Here is a 6,069-nt window from a genome sequence, read left to right on the forward strand (position 1 = left end):
AGACACAAGTCAAAGTTTCTCTTCACTTTCTCTTCACTTCTCACAAAGTGAGTGATGTTGAATATGTTGTATGAGTTCGTGGTATTTATAGCTTTGTATTGCTCATTTGACATATGATCTGCAGGTCTTCCTACATTTCTTATCGCCCAATCAAATGCAAGTACCATTGTAGTCTAATATGAAAAACAAACATCAATGCTGAACTTGACAGTCATAGTTTGGTGTTTAATTCTCAGCCGACCTCTGTTGCCTGTGTGTCTGATAGGAATGCATTAGCAGGATTGTGCTGTGTGGTGGATTAGAAACTCCCCCGTGCTTTGTGAGGTGTGTGGTAATGCCAGACTTAGTGGATTCTGCTGTGAATCACAACCTCCCATCGCCTTCTTAATCCCTGATGCGCTGCCTAATGACACAGAGACTGAAGAACTCGGCGGGAGAGGAAAGAAAGGCAGGAAGGGCAGCGACAAAGTGGCATAAAAGTTGTGAAGGCATCAAAATACTCACATAACTGAGGGCGTCTTGATAGAAAACTATGACTCAGTCTCTCTGACACTAAAGGCATCATTGCTCTGCTTCCACACTATACGGTGTTTGTGATTTATAGGAAATGTAAATGCGCAACTTTTGGCTTTTTATTTTTCTGTGTGTGTGTTTACAATCCGAGCATCCATAATCAGTGTGTCATGAGCGAACAGAGCAGGTGTTCAACAGGTGTGCTCTCTGATACCAATCCCTCTGCATTTGCCTGTCTGTCCCTCCATGTTTGCACACGCTCATTGTGTTCTTCATAGAGAAGCACCTGGGCCCTGCTGCACCTGGGCTGGTTGCCCAGTCCTCTGTCTAACAGCGCGTACACACACACACACACATACACATGGGAACACACTGGAACACAGCCAGTTCCTGTTACTGGCTAAAGCAGGAAGCAGCAGCTGACATCCTATCTTTCAGTTCCCAGGAGACTCAACACCCTGAGTAAACCATCCAACTCATCTGAGGACCAGGCCTCTTACACACAGCAGCTAAATGGAAAGGATTCTCTTAGCACATTAAGCTAATAGTTATTGGGTGCTTCTGTTGGGTTCTGTAAGGCTGATTGTTTTGGGAGACCATTTGTTTTGCCTTTCAAGAGTGGCATATCATGCCAACAAAAGCAACAGCATGCCTCACAGCTTTCTGAGCTCATTTTCAATGAATAGCTTTCAGTGGCAGATGCCAAACTATGTCTGGTTTGTCAGTCTTTGCTCCCAAGCAACACATACGCGACTATATACACTATTTTAAGCATCACAACTTTTTTCATGTGTGCGTGTATGTGTTTTTGTTTTTGTTTTTTTGTAATCTGTGGCTCCACATTTGTTGGCCACAAAGGTAGTAAAGATAACAGTCACAAGTGATAACAGTCAAAAATGGTGTCCAAATTAATAGCTGGCTAACAACAGAAAGAATTAAAAGGAAAGAAAGTCAAGCCAGTTAATCAACAAATAATCTCTTTGTTGTCAAACACAAAGGAGAAATTGAGCTTCCTCGGCTTTCAGTTCAGTTCTGAATGTTTGGCCATCATTAAAATAATAAAGGGTGTTGAGAATACATCATTTGGCCTTTGTATTGCTACTCAAGTTGCCGTAAGTTGAATTTTTGAGACTTTAAAATTGTCTTCAAATCATCTCTAAAATAAAAGTAGACACATGCCAATTATTTCAAATATTTGACATCCGTATTAAGGGACAACTTTTTTTTTATTCTCAGGATGATTCGACATCCGGCCTGTAGTGTGTGGGAGACCTAGTGAGAGGGTTGCCGTGTTTCAGAGGTGTGTTTGGCCATGCACCAGTGAGCGTGGAATTACCTGAGGGAATAACACCAACAGGTTTTCTTCTAGCTCTTTTGGTTTGTTGTGGTTTTCACTGGAGTACGTAAGGAGATCTCTCTCTGTGAGTTACTGTTCCATAGAGTAGGCAAGCACTGATGCATGCTGGTCCATTCAAGTAGCATAGTGGCTTACTTGATTGTTTCCTAAGCATCAGGCACTCCAGTCAGTAAAGTTGGGCTATTTAATCGGTGAAGTGGTGCAATATGGTTGTTGCTTCTTGTTTTTTTTTTTTTTTTTTGTCTTTGTCAATGTCTGTAGAGGATTTTGGATACACTTCTGTTCCAATTCAAAATCACGGCATGTATGTTCTAACACATTCAAAATATACGCACTAAGAAGCATCATTGTGTCCTAATGACAGCTGGAAGATGAGCTCTCTTTTTTAGAAAAGGAAAATGTAGAATATAAATAAATGTGTGTGTGTGTGTATATATATAAGACGCACAAAGCAAGTTTCCATGTTTGTAGTTTCTATAGTGTATGCAAAGTCTGTACATTTCGAAATACTAGCTACTAACTAACCTACATATCCCTCAGACACAAAGCAACATAGACATTCACTTGGAATCAAGTTAATGGCGCTTGATGACGATAAGAACACACTCCCTCCTCAGAGATCTAGCTGGCTCTTTAGCTGCTAAATTTACCAAACAGCTGCCTGTAGCTGAAACGACGTTGATGAGAGAATCTTAAAGGAGAATTTGCTCCAAAATGGAAATAGATTTCAACCATAGTTGAAATTTATTTTCATCTTGTCTAAATCTAGTTCTATGAAAGGAGGTGCTGAAGTATGATCCGTTATTCCATCTTCACCTTTTACAGACATGGGGATGACCTGGGCAGGCTACCAAACCTACAGGATCAACACATTAGTTATATTAGAAGCATAACCTACATCATTAGTGGTGACATTTTAATGGTCTGAAACAGCCGTCACTGTGTTTTGGCAACAGCAAGAAAGGCAGATGATACATGGCCTAAGAAAATAGCTATCAATCTTCCGTTCATCTCTCTATCTTGTTCACTTGTTCTGTCTTCGTGGGTGGAATAAACCTCAACAGATATCACATGACCCAGGGGTAACAAGCCAGAACACAGTCTCAGTGCATTGTGCGTACAATAAGGTGTCTATAGCAGTTGTGAGTCTGTCTGTAAGCGCTTGTACCTGTGACTAATCTACCACTGTATTTTTTTATTTATTTATTTATTTTATTTTTTTTAGAGAAGTCCGAGCCATTCTTCATACCCAGGGGCAAAAGGAGAGCAGGGACCCACACACACACTCCTCAATTCTCCCTTTCCTTCTTCTTCCTCTCTGTCCCACAAATACACACACTGCCTTCTCTTTCTGAGCGCTACCGTCCACTGTCTTTCTTCTCTTGTCCCCTAAAGCCAGAGGTCACCTGAGGTCAGGGCAGATATCATTCAGTTAGTGGAAGAAAGAGTGCCATTCAGAAGGAACTTGTGTCTCTTGTTTCTCCCTTTTCTTTTTTTAATTTCTGCACCTCTGCCATTTTAGATGATTGTGAAACAACAGTCTGTGTTCAAAGATGTTCTCAGTTTCATCAGGCATACTGGCATGCTGACCTGACAAATGTTTTTCTCATCAGTCTACATCTATATACATACACCAAATCTATCATTTATGAAGAAAGCTGAAAGTTTCTAGTATGTTCTGAGGTCAGTTAGAAGAGGAACTCTTCACATATCTACACTCCCACAGTCAGTGTGTTAGTGGTTTGGCAGGCTTCAGCTAACATGAATCTACACATTGGCTGCTTGGACTCAATAAAAAAAAAGTTCTCAAATTGTAAAATATTTTCTGTTTGACATTTGTCAGCATCTTTAGTACTCATAAAAAAAATAAAGTTTAAAATAAATTTTGAAATACTTTGCTTTAATGCATTTTTCTGTCCTTGTATAATCTCAAACTGGCGCTCACCGTTGTTAAACCTCTATCTGCTCTTTGCTCATGTCCGGTTAATTGATCCTTTGTAGTTATTAAAGCTGCCATTACTTTCTGTTAGGTCCACTGTAAGGCTTTGTTGATTATTGGTTCCAGGTTTTTGTTTGTGATGCTTTAAACAACCGCGGTGAAGCAAACCTTCAAACGGGCTTTAGTTGAGCATAATTGTCATTATAGCCTGAAGAGTTTGTTGTCATCCTTCAGCGATAATAAATTCAGAAATATTTCCGTCAGGACACATAAGGGCACGTCGGAGTTAAACCCTACAAAGCTGCTTATACCATCAAGATGTGCCTTGAAGTCCCTGTGTATAAAGAGCTCGACGTTATCACAGAATCAGCATCACCTGACAGGCGGCTGTCTGGCCTGTCTGCACACATACACAGTGGCACATCGAGTGACATGGCAGTTTACACAGGTGTCCACTCTCCAGAGGAGGGGAACAAGAACTTCCTGTGATATTTGCGTTTGACTTCTAAATATCCTCCTCTAAAACACTTGCGCACACACACACAGCGAGAAAGTAAATTAGTAAGTGAGAGACGGAGACAGCAAGCTGACAGGCCTTAAGGCTAAAGTGGCATTTACTCAGACAGGCCTAATACCCAATACCTTTCTGAAGGACGACTTACACCACAGTGGGTGTGTGCCATTAAATTTAATACACATCAGAGGGCAGTGTGTGTATGTGACATCTATCTGTACCAGACCTGTTTTTAATGATGGGATTAGGGAATACACACCTGTGGCCTTCTCATTACTCACAGACACACACACACGCATGCATTCACAACTCTCCCCCCCCATGGCTGGCCTCTGAGCTTATCTTGTCTCCACACCATCCATCTTCGTTCCCCCCAACCCCACTGCAATTGTTGATGACATGCCGTCATATCCTGCAAGTTTTTTTTTTTTTTTTTTTTTTTTTTTAAGTTCTTGGAAGTATGATATGCAAACTACAAGGTCCCTCTATCTCACTGTTAGCTCTCAAACTTTCCATTTGCCTTAATTATCTTTCTCCCATGAAGTAAATCAAATTAAAAAGTGGCTGACTTCCATATCAAGCCCTGAAAATACTTGAAGGTTCTTGAATCTCCGTCTTATATTCCGTTGAAGCCAAATATTATGCTTTATACAACTATTTGCTTTCACCAAATCTGATAATTGTTTATATCTGAAAAGCTTCAGAGGAGCGTTATGGTCCACTGCAAATCACTTTTGCCTTGATTTTTTTTTTTTTTTGACAGAAAACAGTTTTTTGTGACAGCCTGTGCTTTCTATTATTTAGACATGAAAATAAGATGCGAAAGTTCTCTAAAAAGTTTGTGAAAAAACTAGAAAATATATCTTTTGTGATTGTCACAAAATAATAAAAATCAATTCCAGATGCCAAACACTTTGCAAACATTAATGTCATTAAAAGGCAGCACCTCTATTTAAAATTGTTTTTGGTTGACAATATTTGCTTGACTGTTGTTCTATTTTATTTTTTGTTTTATTGTTAGGCGGTTGTTGAATGATGACCTTAATGCATCAATATTCAAAAAGGAGGATTGGCACTGACAAAAAACAAAGAACAAAGCATGTCTGTCTCCAGATTTGCCTGAATACAAATCCAAACCACTTCTGTCTTTGAGCACTGATCATTTTTAAGAAATGATAGACAGGTTTTTTTGCCTATTATATGGCAAGTTAACAAATTATTTCATTGCAAATGCATCTGCATATTTCACTTCTGAATTGGACTCATCTGGATATTTACATGACATGCTTAGGCAAACTCAATAATAACATCCGAGCACACCTTGGGTGTATTTATTCATTATCCCCACTATGATATTATGACAAATGTATTAATTGCAGCTTGGCGGGCTGAAGCAGAGCATTCCTAATATTTTCCTTCAGCTCAGCTCACAGCTTCCTTTCATTGTCACCCCTCAGCTTTCCTTCGAAAAAATAAACAAAGCTGCTATAAATTGCTATATTCAAGTCAACATCAATCAATGTTTTTTTTTTTTTTTAATCTTTAAGACTAACTATACCTCGCAGTAAATGCTCCATAAAGGGAATGGCGACAGTGACTTTCCTCACACGTCCTCATCATTTGATCACCTTGACCACAGAGGATCACTGGGCACAGAGGTCCCTGCAAATCATTTACAGGTGCTGACTGGTTGTCTAAATACATGTTGGTGGTGTGTGTCTGTGTGGGAATTCCTGCAGTCTAACA

This window comes from Echeneis naucrates, chromosome 11, assembly GCF_900963305.1.
Source record: "Echeneis naucrates chromosome 11, fEcheNa1.1, whole genome shotgun sequence".
NCBI lineage: Eukaryota > Metazoa > Chordata > Actinopteri > Carangiformes > Echeneidae > Echeneis > Echeneis naucrates.